The sequence below is a fragment of the Monodelphis domestica genome, chromosome 4 (genome assembly GCF_027887165.1).
Source record: "Monodelphis domestica isolate mMonDom1 chromosome 4, mMonDom1.pri, whole genome shotgun sequence".
Classification (NCBI taxonomy): Eukaryota; Metazoa; Chordata; class Mammalia; order Didelphimorphia; family Didelphidae; genus Monodelphis; species Monodelphis domestica.
The window spans coordinates 20371135-20387731 of NC_077230.1; the positions used below are offsets into that span (position 1 = coordinate 20371135).

Below are 16597 nucleotides of genomic sequence, written 5' to 3' on the forward strand. Positions count from 1 at the left end.
CTAGGTGAAAGTATTCCAAAACTTCCTTCTCCAACTATCAATACCCAGATGTACCAAGGTCATAACCTTCTCACTGTCCCCCTAGTTCAGATCTTCACTTCTCCTTGGGGGTCTTTGCAGACTTCATGGATTCATTCCTCCGGGATCAGAGATGATTGGCTCAACAATTTTGTGACTCCTGGGTGACAACTGGAACAATATATGGATTCCCATTCTGATCTGAATCTGTGACTCAGGAAACCAAGTCCTTGTGAGGCTGAGTCAAGAGTATGAAAAAGTATTCAATCATAATTGAATTCAAGCCTTCTTCTTTCAAGTGGTGCTGGAGACCCATTGGTTGGCATTGTATGCACCAGTCATCAAGCGGAATTTGAGAAAGGACACATCTTTGGCACTCCCTTCCAAGTACTAGGACTTTGATGTTGTTCTTAACACATTTGAGAGAAGGAAATTGCCCTGACAGAAGGCATATGATTATGTAATTAATTTTGTCCTGGAAAAACCAATTCTAGCCAACAAGATCTGTTCATTGAGCAGAATGGCAATGTGTCTGATCATGATTCTAAGAAAGTTTCTAGGAAAAGGGAGGTTCCACCTTGCCTTCAGTTCTCACTGAAGTCCTGCTAATATTTATTCATTTTAATGAAATTCAATTAAACAATCATTTTAAATACTTATGTACAAATCACTAGCTGAGGTACTAATGAAACAGAGGAAAAATGAAACAATTTCTACCTTCAAGGAACTAACATTCAACTAGGGAAGACAGCATGGTACAGTGGAAAGAGTGCTGGTTCTAGGATCTAAAAACCTTAATTCAAATCCTGCCTCTGATACTAACTACTATTGTGGGAGAGCTTCAAGGTAAAGCCCAGGATCTGGACAAGTTGCTCTTGTCAAGAATGACAGACTCCAATAGCTAACTTAAAAATAAAAGAGATTTATTAATTTGAATGTAAATCAAGTGGGATGGCTGAGGGAGGCAGAGCAGGTGGAATGTTGTCTCCCAGAGGAGATATGTTCTGAGTTTTTTATATTCTTTCAACAACAAGGCCTATGTGACTAGAGATAAGATGGTGGTGGCATGTTACTGAGATGGGTCATGTGGTTGTGTCCTGTGCCTCAAAAGTCAAAACCTGTTCAGTTTAGAGGATAATCAGATATCTGGGATATAAAGTAGATGTTTATTAGGAGCAAGCTGGGAGATGCTTATCTGTGCTCAACAAGAATGAGGGGAGAGGCCAGAAGGGATCATCTTCTTAATTCAAAGCCACCTTCCCTTTTCACTGCAGGAATGCAAAGAAAAATGAGTCTTTTATGTGCTCTCTGACCTGGCACACAATCTGGGGGTTTAGGGTGTCTAGGGGAAGCCTATATCCCCATATCACTACCTGTGTGACATTGGCCAAGTCACTAACTTCTCCAAGGCTCTCTCTAAAAGGATAAGATTGTACTAGATGGCTTCTAATGTCCTTTCCTACGCTAGATCACTGGTCCTATGAACGTGTGCACAAATAAATAAATATCAAGCAATATCAGGAGAGAGCAGAAGATTCTTGTGAAACTATAGAGTTCTGAACACTACTACCAAATGGAACCATTAGTTCCTACTGCTGAAACCCAACTTAGGACATCATTTGGCCAAGGATGGTGCTATTCACCAAGTCGTTTCCAATCCATACACAAGACATCAATGAATGGAAGATGGTCTGTAAAAACCACTGAAATCCATTTGGATACTGAGTTTGCCCTTTGGTTTTTGCATTGTCCCCATAGTTTTTCAGAGACTAATGAGCTCAATATTTAAAAACCAGCTGACCTTCAAGGTGGTGGGTTACCTCATGATATCCTCATCTACTCATAGGATCCTATTTAGCACCACCACCCCCATAGGTCTAAATTGTTCTATGCTGCATACATCAATAGATATGTTCAGAATCCCTTACCCATGAACCTGGATCTAACCTGTGGGAGTAACCAAAGGAATCAAATTCTCTTTGGTTCTTTAAAGTCCCAACCTAGATTTCTCCAGTAAAATCACTGAAACATAGTTTAAGTGTGGCTCAAATCTCACCAAATGTCAGTAATGGCGTTCCCAAAGGTATTCAATATAATATAGAGGTGTGTATTTTATATACATTAACATGCATATAAAACATACAATATCTAGGTATTTCTATAGGAAACATTCAACTTAATTATACTCCACCTAAATAGTGAAATTTTTCTGTGGGATTGACTGCTGAACAAATATTTGCCATTCTGCCTACATCTATTTTTTTGAGCAACTTCTATAAATTATCATGGGAGGTTAGCATGGTCCAGATCTCCTGGCCAGTGATAACATGACTTTAGATTTTCCACTTCTTGTATCCCCCCTTTGGTGGTCCTATTATGCTCTGAGAAGCATGATACTACAGCAAACTTTTCTCTCTAAAAATCTAGTACCTGATTCAAATTCAAGATTACCCATTAGGCAATTATTAAGGATTGAAATGTCCTGAGCTCAGAAAAGGAAACAGAAAGACAGAAGAAGGCAATTAGGACTTTGTGTTGTTAGGAACTCTAGTCCCAGGTTTACCTGAGCAGGTACATATCTCCTACTGCCATGAGCTTCTGCTACAACTCACCATTAATGCTGGAGAGCTGGGAGATAAGGGAAAGAGAAAAACATTCTTCCTCTAGTAAACTGGGGTTTCTGCAAGTTTTAAGTTTGCCCCTGCTCCCTGTGAACTCACCCTAGGCACACCTGTTTTGGACTAAACAATAGACTTGAAGTATTTGGTGACCACAGTTTGAGTGGGTTGGCATAGTCAAATATTAAGTATTCTTATTTGTCTTAGTAGCTTCTCCCATTGTATTAGAGTCCTCTCTCAGGAAGCTCAGCTCTTGGTTTGACCCTTTCCTTTGGCTTTCATTGTGGTTGACCACTCCCTGATACCCCAGCCTGCTTGAAGCCTGTCTATGCCCGCTTGCTGTACCGAGTTCTCCGGAGGGTATAAAAGACCCCCAAGTTCTGTCACTCTTTAGAGAATCATCTCTAGTGGTACATTCTCCCAGAGATATGGATCCCAGAGTCCCGGAGTCCCAGAGTCCCAGAGCCACAGAGCCCTTGGCTTTGTGTGGTTTTTAGGCACTTGACTCTGCGTAGTGGCCAAAATGGAACACCATCTCTTTCCTGAGTCAAGACTTGGTTTTTGCTGACTGTTAGTAGTCCTGTGTTATTTCCAAGTTAACACTCTTGTGTACTCAAAACTGAAAGTCCAAGGGAGAAAAATAGCTTGAAAAGAGTCTCAAGGAGGTAGAGCCATTGCAGAATTCATTTTTATATACCACAGAATGGGAAGATTTCTTTAACAAGACTCAGTTTTCACTGATTCCCTATAACCAACCATCTTTTAGGTCACTCTAGTCACTTGGCCCAACCAGGAATTTCCTGAGGCATTCCAGCAAGGAGCTAATGAGCACTCCATGAGACATGCCCCCCTTCTGATAGAGGTCCACATTTAGTCATTTCAGCAACTGATTGCACGGGGTGAGAAGAATCCATCAAACTGAGCAGATGTTATCTTCCCTGATGTACTGTTAGAAATATGTCAATTCAAAGAGTTGGAATATATGAAGCATATAATAGGCAAGTGTACCCACACAAAGTGGAAGCCACCCCCACTTTGAAACGAAAGCAATTTTTCTTGTTTTCGGGATACAGTTAGTATTCCTAGTTTGACACCTATATAAAAGTCTAACTATAATATTGAAACATCCCCAATCCGTCAATGATTAAAGAGGCCAGAGGCATATTAGTAAACCCAAATAACTTTATCTCAGCCACCATCTTTATCTAGCCTAGCCCACATACATATTTCATTATTAATCATCTTTGTGACCCTTTAGGCAATCTGATGAAGCCTACAAAGAAAACCAATTACATTAAAATATAGTTGCAGAGAGAGAGAGAGAGAGAGAGAGAGAGAGAGAGAGAGATACACACACTTATATTCTCAACATTTTTCAGTTGTTTTCAGTCACCTCAGACTCTTTGTGAACTTATTTGTAGTTTTCTTGGCAAAGATATTGGAATGGCTTGCCATTTCTTTCTCCAGCTCATTTTATAGATGAGGAAACCGAAACAAACAGGATTAAGTGATTTGCCCAGTATTATACAGCTAGCAAGTGTCTGAAGCTAGATTTGAACTCAGGAAGATGAATTGAATCTTCCTGACTCTAGGGCTGGCACTCTATCCCCTATACTACCTAACTAATATAGATGTAGATTTAATGTACATGCATAAATAAATATATGCATACACATACATGCATATACATACACATGTATACAGATGTATTCTGACAGACACTTATACATATGTGTGTAGTTTGTTTTGTTTTTCTTTTTGAAGTTCATAGATTCTAGCTTAAGAATTTGCCGTAGAAATTATGGTATACAATATCACCCCGTTGAAGATATCCTTTGACAGACCATATTGTCCTCTTTCTTACCTTAAACCCTTTGCACACTTTTGCAGAAATAAAATATGTGATATAGAAAAAGAACCTACTTGCAGTGAACACCATATCTGAGTCATGGTGATACCTTCTTGATGAAGCATGACCCCTTATTCTTGTCTACATTGTGTAAAAATATGGAAATATATTTTGCGTGACTGCACATATATAGTCTATATCAAATTGCTTGTCATCTCAGGAAGAGGAAAGGAGGGAGAGAATTTCAAGATTTTGAGAGATTTTAGAAAAGTAATGTTAAAAATTGATTTTATCTATAATTGAGGAAAAATTAAGTATAAAAATTTACAAATACTATAAAAACATTCGCCCCTTCAGAATACCTGCCAACCTAACCAGCATCATGTTATAATTCAAATTATTTTGAATGTCTGATTTTGGATAAGAATAACCATTTATTGATGAGGCTAGTATCATAGCCAATAAAGTGACAAGTCAATGGCTTTCTCTTGGCATCCATAAACCTCAAAACTTCTCTATCAGGTACCTATACACACTTTGGGAAGCTCGTTATTCAGCTCCAATCTTGCACATCTCAAGGCTTCTCTAATTGGTAAATAGCTAATTAGGAGGTGGTCCATCAAACCTTAGCCCTTCCCCACACCAACATATGAAACAGATGATGATTCTCAGGTACCTAGGAAAAGAACCACTGTAAATCATTCCTGTTAGTCAGACATTCTGAAAGAGACGCCTTCCCAAGGACAAAGAAAATGCAAAAATTTGTAGGATAGATGGTGTCTGAGATCCACAACTTCAATTCAGTAATTCTCTCAAATATATAGAGATTAGGGCCTTTCTACTCCAGGACCCTGATATAAGTACTGATGCAGTATAGTTGTCCCTCACTATATGACAAATCACTTATCGCAGCTTGACTGTATCCAGGATTAAAAAAAAAAAATATATATATATATATATATATAAAATTCTGTATCATGGAGTTTTCACTATATCACAGAATTTTGCAGATGAATACTGTACTGTACACAATGGAAATGCAGCACACCACTATGGCTTGTGCAAGTTTGCCAACATGAGATTGTACATGCACACTATTGGCTGATTCAGTGAAAGGCGACCAACCACAGTGCTGTATTCTATATCCTGGGCACTGATTGGCTCAGTGACTGTAGCATCAGTCCATTTGCTCTCCTGCACTGTGCCCATACCTTCAGCATTTCTCCTTGTCCACTTCACATGGACATCTGATCACTATGCATAGTGTTGCTCTACAGTGTTGTGTTTTTGTGAAGTTTTCATAAAAGTTTTCATTTATTTCAAGCCCTATGCCACCCAAACTTCTGCACTTTCTAAGGCTTCTGGCAGTGATCCAAAGTGCCAAATTACGTAGGTTTAAGAGTGTAGAAAGTGTTTAAAAGTATATGAAGTGTTTATAAGAGTGTGGGAAAGGTTAATAAGAGTGTGGAAAAGGTTTCTAGGAGAGTGGGAAGAGTTTATAAAGCTTTAAAATAAGTAGAAATAATAAAATAATTATAATGCTTCTACTTCGTGGATTTTCGCTTATTGTGGGGGTCTCTGGAACGTAATTCCCATGATAGGTGAGAGATCACTGTATGTGAAAAATAAATTCTCACAATTGAATTATGTGGAAGTTATTTGAAGTAGGTTCAAGTTTTACTAAGAACTCCCTTCTAAGGCAGAGGCCCAATTCCACCACCACAACTAATGCCCCCAAAGGAAGAACTTTAACTCTAACAAGAAACACACTGAGCTAAAAAAAATTAAATTAAATTAAAAAACAACGAGCCCTACTTGTCTCTTCGCCATCTTTTTTTTTTTTTAAACCCTTACCTTCTCTCTTGGAGTCAATACTGTGTATTGGCTCCAAGGCAGAATAGTGGTAAGGGCTAGGCAATGGGGGTCAAGTGACTTGCCCAGGGTCACACAGCTGGGAAGTGGCTGGGGCTGGATTTGAACCTAGGACCTCCCATCTCTAGGCCTGGCTCTCAATCCACTGAGCTACCCAGCTGCCCCATAATCTCTTTGCCATCTTAATTATAGGACATAACCAAAAAAAAAAAAAAGACCTACCTCTGAGCAATTGTACTTGGCAGAAAGGTTAGGATGGAAGGAAGAATATAGATCCTTGGACCATTCACATTATTGACTTCTAGGTTCAATCAGCAGGGGTCAATGTGGAGCAAAGCTAGCTAAGCATTCCTCCTTTATTTCCCCTCCAAAACAGAAAGAGGAAGGAGCTGAATCATCCCAAATCACCCCTTCCTTCTCTCTTTGGGATGAATAGGAGGAATAATCTTTCCTTTGATTAGCACCCCCAGGACTCAGTTCAGAGGAGGGACAAAATGCTCTGGAAATTCATATGCATCACTTTCTCTATTAGATTAGGAAATTTATATAAAGAAAAAATCTCAATAAAGCATAGCAGCTCCGAATCTGTAGTTAGGAAAATGCCTAACATTTAAACAGAGGTTTACATCTCTGCCCTAGTTATATTTCATGTATTTCCTGGCAGTCTCTGGCTTCCTCTATTCCCCTTTGCTCAACATGGACTAAGTATAAATTGAGTAAATGCCTTTGTGATCAACCACTGATTTTTTTTTTTTAACCACAGATCTTTATATCAAGCAAAAATCAACCTACAGAAACAATCAGGTTGTTTGGGGGGTTTGTTTTTGTTTTTTAAACCAAACAGTTGTTACCAAACAAGCAAGAGAAAGGGGATTTGGGGAAGGAGTACGTCTTTTAGAGCTTTCCTCAGCCTTTAAACTGATGATAGCGACCCACACCCTCTTGATGCACTGAGCAGAGGTTATGTGGTTGTCTTCCCAACCTCTGTGAAAGGAAAGCTACTTGTTGGCCATTCCCCATCTATGCCAGGAGCCTGCCATATTCTCTCACAGGTAGAGTAGCTCTCTAGCTCTTTGTGTTATCTCTTTCATCTTTCTGACTTTCAGACTACATTTGCCTTTTTTCAGAAGTCCCAGATGCAGTTAAAGTCCATCCTTTAGTCAAAGGCCAAGAAATCAAGACTATGAAAGAATAATCAGGACTCAAATACATGTATTACATAGGAATATTCACATTCTTTGCTGGTTGAGATCCAAGGCAGGGTTATTTCCACTGTGGCATGGGATCTTCTAGAAGAGAAGGGAGAAACACTAAATATAATAATATGTCAACATGATCAAATAAGACAGCATTTCTATTTTCTTTTTTTTAATCCTGACCTTCCATCTTAGACATAGTACCATGTATTGATTCCAGGGCAAAAGAGTTTTTAAAAATGGGCAGTTGAGTTAAGTGACCTTCCCAAGGTCACACAGCAAGGAAGTAGCTGAACCTAGTTTTGAACCTAGGATCCTCCATTTCCAGGCCTGACTCTTAACAGCTGTTTAGCTGCCCCTGTGGGTTCTTAAAAAAAAAAAAAAAACCTTCCATCTTGGAATTGATACTGTGTATTGGTTCCAAGGCAGAAGAGTGGTAAGGGCTAGGCAATGGGGGTCAAGTGACTTGCCTAGGGTCACACAGTCTGAGGCCAGATTTTAATCCAGGACCTCCCATCTCTAGGCCTGGCTCTCAGTCCACTGAGCTACCCAGCTGCCCCCTGCCCCTGTGGGTTCTTAATAAATGCTTGTTCTCTTCTTTTTCTCCCTGAAGAATCATGAGGAATAATCAAAGAGAATAGGACACAATGGCAGTAACAACCAAGAGTTGGGGCATGTTAACTAGGCACCACAGAATTATAAAGTGTTAATGCTGGAAGGGGTTGAAACTCCCCATTTCATAGAGGAAACCAAAGCCAGAATAGAAAAGAGATTGGCCCCTGATTACACAATTAGAGCCTGAATGCATATCTTCTGATTCCAAGTACATAGTTCTCTGCCCTACATCATGGTGACTCTCCTGGGTGAGTCAGATAGCCCCAATCAACTAGATAGAAGTCCTAGCAAGGGAAATTTGCTTTATTTAAAATGCTGCAGTGGGAAATCCCCATAATAATTAACTTAAGCCTTCTTATACTGTCATCACCCACAGACACCTTTTTTGGGAAGTCTGCGCTGTAAGTATATTCCACTTGAAAATTAGGTTAAGTACTTGTGGACTGCAGTGTGGGGACGATGACTTGTCTTAGGTGTATTCTGACAGTTGCATCCTCCAGCATGTGTTCAGAGGGTTCGGTTTCCAAGGGCAGTATGTGGGGCTACTCGATATACGGGGGAAGAAGACGTTGAAAGTGAGATTTGGTGAATGCTATTTAATTCTATCACTAATATAGTGATATTATATCACTATTATATTAATATGAACATCAATAATATTATCAATTATATCAAAATAACACCAATAATATTATTATATATTATAATACTGGGTTATTATAGAATACACTATAATTTTATGATATAATTAATACTATAATGATTATATTAATATTGATAATGTTACTATATTAGAATATTGCTAAATATTATTTTAACTGTGGTTTGCCTCAGTTTCTTTATCTGTAAAATGAGGATACTCATACCACCTACCTCAAAGGGTTGTCGTGAGGATCAAATAATACATCTGCTTGGGGGGGAGAGAGAGAGAGAGAGAGAGAGAGAGAGAGAGAGAGAGAGAGAGAGAGAGAGAGAGAGAGAGAGAGAGAGAGAGAATGTTAATTGTTAGTTTATTCCAAACAAGAAGAGGAATCTCCCTTACAACATTCCTCAATAAACTACATTTGAAGACGTCTAATGAGACAGAACTCATCATTAAAAGGGGAGCCCACTCCAATGTTGGGCAGCCCTCATTCTTGGGAAGAGTTCTTATGGACTTTCTCCATCTTCTACCCATTATTCCTAATTTGCCCTCTTGTTGGTCATTCAGTCATTTTTCAGTTGTGTTCAGTCCTTATATCCCCATTTGGGATTTTCTTGGCAAAGATACTGGAATGGTTTGCCATTTCCTTCTCCAGTTCATTTTACAGATGGAGAAACTGAGACCAACAGGGTTAAGTGACTTGCCCAAGGTCACACAAATCTGAGGAAAGATTTGAATGTAGGTCTTCCTGACTCCAAGCCCAGCATTCTATGCACTACCACCTAGCCATGTGGAGTATGGCCTCTTAGGTAAAGAATAAAAGTAGAGTACATAATGTGACCTTCATCCTTCCATGCCATAGACTCCATTCCTCTCCATGGCTTGCTCTCCTTCCTCTGGATTCATTCTTATTTGTTAATGACTTTCCTGAATGTGGCGACCGAATTTGAAATGAAAACTAGAAATATGGGGATAGCTGGGTGGCTCAGGGGATTAAGTCAGGCCTAGAGGCAGGAAGTCCTGGGTTCAAATCTAGTCTCCAATACTACCTAGCTGTGTGAACCTGTGCAAGTCACCTAACCCCCATTGCCTACCCTTTACCACTCTTCTACCTTGGAAGCAATATATAATATTGGTTCTAAGTCAGAAGGTAAGAGTTTAAAAAATATAAAAAATAGAACTTTTTTTAAAAAACCTATAGATATGTTCTATAGCATATAATAGTACAATAGAAACAGATGGAGCAGTGGGCCAAAAGTCCGGAAGGCCTGAATTCAAATCCAGCCTCAGACACAAGGTGTATGACTTCCATGAAAGTCCCTTAACTTCTGCTTGCCTCAGTCTCTGCCACTATAAAATGGGTATTATAAAACCACTTACCTCCAAGGGTTGTTTTGAGGAGCAAATGAGATAATATTAGAAAAGCACCTGGCATTTAGTAGATATTTTCCTTTCCCTTGCCTGTCTGACACTTTTGAACCTTTCCTTTCCAGGTTAGAACCAATACTGTATATTGGTTCCAAGGCAGAAGCATGGGAAGAGCTAGGCAACAGGGTTAAGTGACTTGCCCAGGGTCAAACAGCTGGGAAGTGTCTGCTGCCAAATTTGAACCCAGGACCTCCTGTCTCCAGACCTGGTGCTCTCTCCACTGAACCACATTGCTGTACCCCTGCCACTGTTAGTAAAAACTAATATAACTGGTTTTGGGGCTCGCATGTCATACATTTATTATTCAGGCTTGTCATCCTAACAAACACTCTACATCTTGACTACAACATAGCCCATCCAACAAAAGGAAAAAAGCTGAACGTGGGGGGGGGGGGGGCGGGGAGGGCTCCATCTTATTCTGATCTATAAATCTCAGCCCTCCCGTAAATTCCCCTCCCCCTCTCCCTCCCCCTCTGAAGAGAAATGGAGGCTGCTCCTTCTTAGAAATACTAAAAATATACATTACCTCATTCCTTTTGCACAGACTTCAGCCCACTGCAACAAACCACTGTAATTCTAACCTCTCAGCTAGTTCTGCCAAAGCCTCCCTCCCTCCCTCCCTCCCTCCCTCGCTCGCTCCCTCCCTCTGGAGAGCTGAAATTCGCCTGTTTATCATGTCTCTCAGACTGACTGACAGACACATGCTTTATAATGCATTCTATATTGGGCTTGGCCACAGTATCTCTTTTCCATTAAGGATGACTAGAGCACTAAGTTATCTCCACCCAGACCTCTCTCGCCATTTGTTCTCTGAAGCTCGTCTCGGAGCTGTATTTCTCCCCTTTCCTGACAAAAGAGAGCTTAGCAGTTCAAACCCAAAGCATCCTCTGGCAGGAGATCCATTCTCGGAATGGGAGCGTGTATCTGCACAGCATGCTCCGAAATGAATGAGCCCCCCCCCCCCAAAGCCAAGACAGACAGAGACAGAGGCTGAGAGAGACAGAGACACACCCAGTGCCAGAGAGAAACAGAGACTCAGAGACAGAGACAGAGACTGAGAGAGACAGAGACACACCCAGTGACAAAGAGAGAAACAGAGAGTGAAGACCAAGAGAAAGAAACAGAGACTTAGAGACAGAGACAGACTGGGAGAGACAGAGACACACCCAGTGACAAAGAGAGAAACAGAGACTCAGAGACAGAGACAGAAGAGAGAGAAACAGAGAGTGAAGACCAAGAGAAAGAAACAGAGACTGAGAGACAGAGGCAGAGACTGAGAGAGATAGACACACACACACAGAGAAGCAGAGAGAAACAGAGACAGAGACTGAGAGAGACAGACACACACACACACACACAGTGACAAAGAGAGAAGCAGAGAGAAAAAGACTGAGAGACAGAGACAGAGACTGAGAGAGACAGAGACACACACCCAGTAACAAAGAGAGAAGCAGAGAGAAACAGAGACTGAACAAGATAGACAGAGACACAGAGTGGCAGAGAGAGACAGACAGAGAAGACTGAGAAACAGAGACACACACATAGTGACAAAGAGAGAAGCAGAGAAAAACAGAGAGTGAAGACCAAGAGAAAGAAACAGACTGAGAGACAGAGACAGACTCAGGAAGAGTCATAGAGTGACAGAGATAAAAATGGAGAAATAGATTCAGTGATAAGAGACACAGAGTGACAGAGATAGAGACTGAGGCAGAGGTAGGGATTCAGAAAGAGAGTGACAGAGATAGAGATAGAGACTGTTTGCCCCTTTCCCCTGAGAACTCACCCAGAGGGAAATCCCAGACTCACCCATTTCAGACTGAATAATCGACCTTAAACTCAATGACCCCAGTCCAGGTGGGACTAGTGGACATAGTCAAAAGTTAAATTCCCTTTTTTGTCTAAGGCGGTCACCCAGCCAGCCCTGGATTGGACCCTTTCCTTTTGTATTCATTATAGTAGACCACTCACTCCCTGATACTCCAGTCTCTGGCGAAAGCCTCTTTCCCAAGCCTGCTTACAACCATCAGTGTATGTTTGCTGGACTCAGTTCCCCAAATGGTAGGTAAGTTCCCCAAGTTCTGGTATTCCTTGGAGAATCCTCTCCCGTGGTGCATTCTCCCAGAGATACTGTCCCTGGGGCCCCTCTGTAGTATTTTGGCACCGGGCTCGGGCTCGGTGTAGCAGCTGATTATTGAACACTTTCTCTTTCCTGATTAAAGACTTGGTTTTGCTAACTACTTTAGTAGTTCTGTGTTTTTCCAAGTTGACAAGACAAACACAGAGACTGAAAAAGATAGAGGCAAGGGCAGAGAGAAATAGAGACAGAGACGACAGAGAGACGGAGACAGAAACAGGGACTTAGAAAGAGACAAGGTGGGATAGAACCAGACAGAGAGAAACAAAGACGGAAGGTTGAGAACTAGCCAGAGAGACTGACACAGACAAACACAGGAGACATGGAGTGGCAGAAATAGAAACAGAGAGACTACACGAGATGGACAGAGACACAGAGTGACAGAGATAGAGAAAGAGGCAAAAAGAAACAGAGAAAGAGAAGACTGGGACAGAAAACGAGACAGAGACAGAGATAGGGTCTTAGAAAGAGACAGTAACAGAGATAGAGGCAGAAACAAATGAACTGAGACTGAAAGAGATAGCGACAGAGATGGGCAGAGAGAAACAGAGATAAAGACTGAGAGAGACTCAAAGAGACAGAGACAGGGATTCAAAAAAATATGAGTGACTGAGATAGATGCAGAGACAAACTGAAAGACACAGTAGCAGAGATAGAGGCAGAGACAAAGACTGAAAGAGACACAGTAATAGAGATAGAGACACAGTAACAGAGTTGGAGGCAGAGACAAAGACTGAACGAGATAGAGACACAGTAACAGAGTTGGAGGCAGAGACAAAGACTGAACGAGATAGAGACACAGTAACAGAGTTGGAGGCAGAGACAAAGACGGAAAGAGATAGAGACACAGTAACAGAGATAGAAATGAGGCAGAGAGAAATAGGCAGAAGACTGAGAGAAGCAGACAGGGACTCAGAAAGAGACACAGTGACAGAGTTGGAGGCAGAGACAAAGACTGAACGAGATAGAGACACAGTAACAGAGTTGGAGGCAGAGACAAAGACGGAAAGAGATAGAGACACAGTAACAGAGATAGAAATGAGGCAGAGAGAAACAGGCAGAAGACTGAGAGAAGCAGACAGGGACTCAGAAAGAGACACAGTGACAGAGTCAGAGACAGACAGAAACAGAGACCCAGAGATAGGCAGAAACAAAGACACCCAGAGAAACCAAGATGTATGGACTGGCTGAGAACTGAGGGAAAATGTAATCAGAATCCAAATAAGCCTATTATTCTCAAACCGGGATCAGGAGAATCCCTGGCTGCTGCCTGGGGCATCTGCTCTTTCTGCAGTAGTTCATGCATAGTAAATGGTTAAACATTCACCCACATGCAGAATCTAAAAAATTGTAGAGAATCCTGACTTCTCAGTTTGCTTTTTTTTCTTCCCCCTTTAAAGCAATGCCTTAAACTCGTTTAGCTCCAGTTGTACTGCATAGGTCACTGGTTAAAAAAAAAAAAAGCCGAAATAGTGTTGAAAACTGGAAGCAACACGGGTGGGGGGGGGGGGGCGGGGGGGGTATATTGCCATTCTAACCTCCGAATTAAGACTCTTCCATCTTTTATTCTACCTACAATTCACAAGTTAATTGAAAATCCACATCAAAGGGCTTCATTTGCATCCGGGAGAGCTCCATTACCCAAAGCCTTCCTGGTCTATTTGCAGGCAAACAGAACTCTTCTGCCTCCAAGACCGAATTAAAGAAGTTTCGGGAGGGAAAGGCTTGTGTATACACAAGCGCGTGTTCCCGGGACCTGAAGATACAGAAGCCAAAGCTCCTGCCCAGCCCCCCACCCCACCCCACCCCACCGCCGCTCCTCTCTATTGTGTCAATTTGCAGCCAGGTGCGGAGACCACTGAATCAAAGACAGCAGACAACCACATGCAAGCAAATGCAGATGCAGATACATTTATAGAGACATAAATATGTAAACAGGAAGAGAAAAATATCCTTAATGATTTTTTTAATCTGGCTAGCTATTGAGTCAGTGGTTTTCCACGGTTAACATTTTATAAAGTGAACTTTCTTCCTTATCCATTAGCGGGAAAACACAATATACTGGAAAAGAAGCCTGGGTTTTGGTTCAAAGTTCAAATCCTGGATCTGTCAATCAATTGCCTTGTGATGTGGGCAAGTGGTTTCCTCACTCTGGGTCCCAATTACCTCCTCTGTAAAATGGGAGAATTGAATTAGGTGATTTCAAAATCCCCTTCCAATTTTAATAGTCAATGATGTTGACATTCTAGTCTCCCCTCCCTAAACCTTATTCCTCAATCTTAGTGTTGTACATATATATTAATCTAAAAATCAACAACCAGGCATGAAAAAAAAATAGCTAAAATGCATATATCATTTAAAGGTTTTGAAGTACTTTACAAATATCTCATTTGATTCTCACAACAGCCCTGGGAGGTAGAGGCTATTATTATCCCCATTTTACAGATGAGGAAAGTGAAATAAATAGAGATCAACCAACTTGCCCAGTCACACTAGTGACTAGTGTGTCTTTGAGTAATACAACAACTAGTAAGTATTTGAGACTTGATTTGAACCCAGGTCTTCCTGAGTCCACTTTCAGCATTCCATCTACCCCATTGTCTATGTCGACATGGAATCTAGAAACCCCAAACTTGTAGCCTAGTAAGAGATCTGATGAACCCCAAGTTTTAGGATTAGCTTGTAAATTGGAGACCCCAAAGCTTGTCCTTGTTCCCATGAGAATCCACCTTGAAGGGAATCCCAGGCTAGTAGTTTCAGACTGAATAATGGACCTTAAGTGACTCTTCTAGTCTCCACTCTATCACACCCTCCTTTCCAGGATCAAACTCAGGACCTTCAGCTTACAAGAGTAACATGCCAAGAGTCATTTGCTTGGCCCCATCTGACTAGGATTGTCTTTTACCTCAGGATCCATTATTCAGTCTGAATGAAACTGTTAGCAGGGAACAAGGACAAGCTTTGGGGTCTCCAACTTACAAGCTAGTCCTAAAACTTGGGGTTCATCAGATCTTACTAGGCTACAAGTTCGGGGTTTCTAGATTCCATGTTGAATCCTAGTTGCTCCTAAGTTCAACCATTCTAATGTAAGGAGGCTCCAGGTTGTAAGATGTCTCCCCTATATAGCATGGGATGTTGTTGGGTGACTCAAAGGGAGGCAGAATAGACATCTCAAGCCTCTTCTTCAAGGGAGACTTTAATTCCCATCAAAAGATGAAGCAGGAGCTAGGAACCAGAGATCACTCTGTTCTCAGAGAGATGGAGTCCTAGAATATTATTATATCTATTTACTCTCTTAAACAGGACAGGTAACAGGGACAGAGCATTGGACCTGGAGTCAGAAAAACCAGAATTCAAATCTCACATCACTTACTAGCTGGGTGACCCTGGGCAAGTCACTTAACCTTGGCCTGTACAAAACTGAATAAGAACATGACAAACCAATCCAGTACTTTGTCAAGAAAACCAAATGCTAAAAGACAGGATGTTGGAAGATGAGCTCAGATGGGAGGACCATAGTGTGCTATGGTCAATGGGGTCACAAAGAATTGGACACAATTGAACAACACCTTAATATTAGTTTAGGGGGTGTGGTTTTTTCAGGTTCACCCTAACTGATCTCTGCTCGTTATATCCAAGAATTGGCACTATTCCCATCAAACACCAGTCCCACAACGAATACCGAGTAATTGACTCCGAACCCTAAAAGAGAAATCAGAGAATATATGCATATGAGAATATAAACCAGACAATACAAAGTGAAGGAGCTCTCCTGACTAGGAGGTAACAGCTCAACCGAGAGGCCCAGGTCTCACCCAAAGGGGAAACTCCCCTATATCTCTAGGTGCAGCAAGCTGCTGATAGGAAAATGGCAAGATGGAATTGCTGACTCCTCTCCTATTCTTTCCAGGGTCTCTTCCTTAAGCAACCTGGAATGGGGTTGGCATTTTCCTTCCTCTCTCTATAATCTAGAAGTCCAGACACTCATCCACTTGAAACAAGTCCAAAGAAAATTGCCAAGAAAATCTGTTCTAGTCAACTCCATCCAGTTCCTCAAGTAGAGAATTGATCTCCACCAGTGAGGAGAGAGTTCCATACTTTTGAGACTGCGTTACACTAAGAAGTAGAAATCTTCTGCTTACACTGTCTGTCTTGCTCATTAGCTACCCATTTTAGGGGTTGGTTCTAGCGTAGGACCAATGAAGCTCAAAGGTTAGCCTGAGG

The 16597-nt window shown here is 41.3% G+C and overlaps 1 long non-coding RNA gene across 1 annotated transcript; it reads right to left on the minus strand.

Annotated features, from left to right (window-relative positions):
• Positions 1-6940: 6940 nt before the first annotated feature.
• On the minus strand, positions 6941-10846 carry LOC103105006 (uncharacterized). Its single transcript, XR_001622574.2, has 3 exons — positions 10766-10846; positions 9042-9075; positions 6941-7646 (listed from the first exon to the last, which is right to left on the minus strand). It is a non-coding gene; the product is annotated as an uncharacterized LOC103105006 (long non-coding RNA).
• Between the last annotated feature and the right edge of the window lie 5751 nt (positions 10847-16597).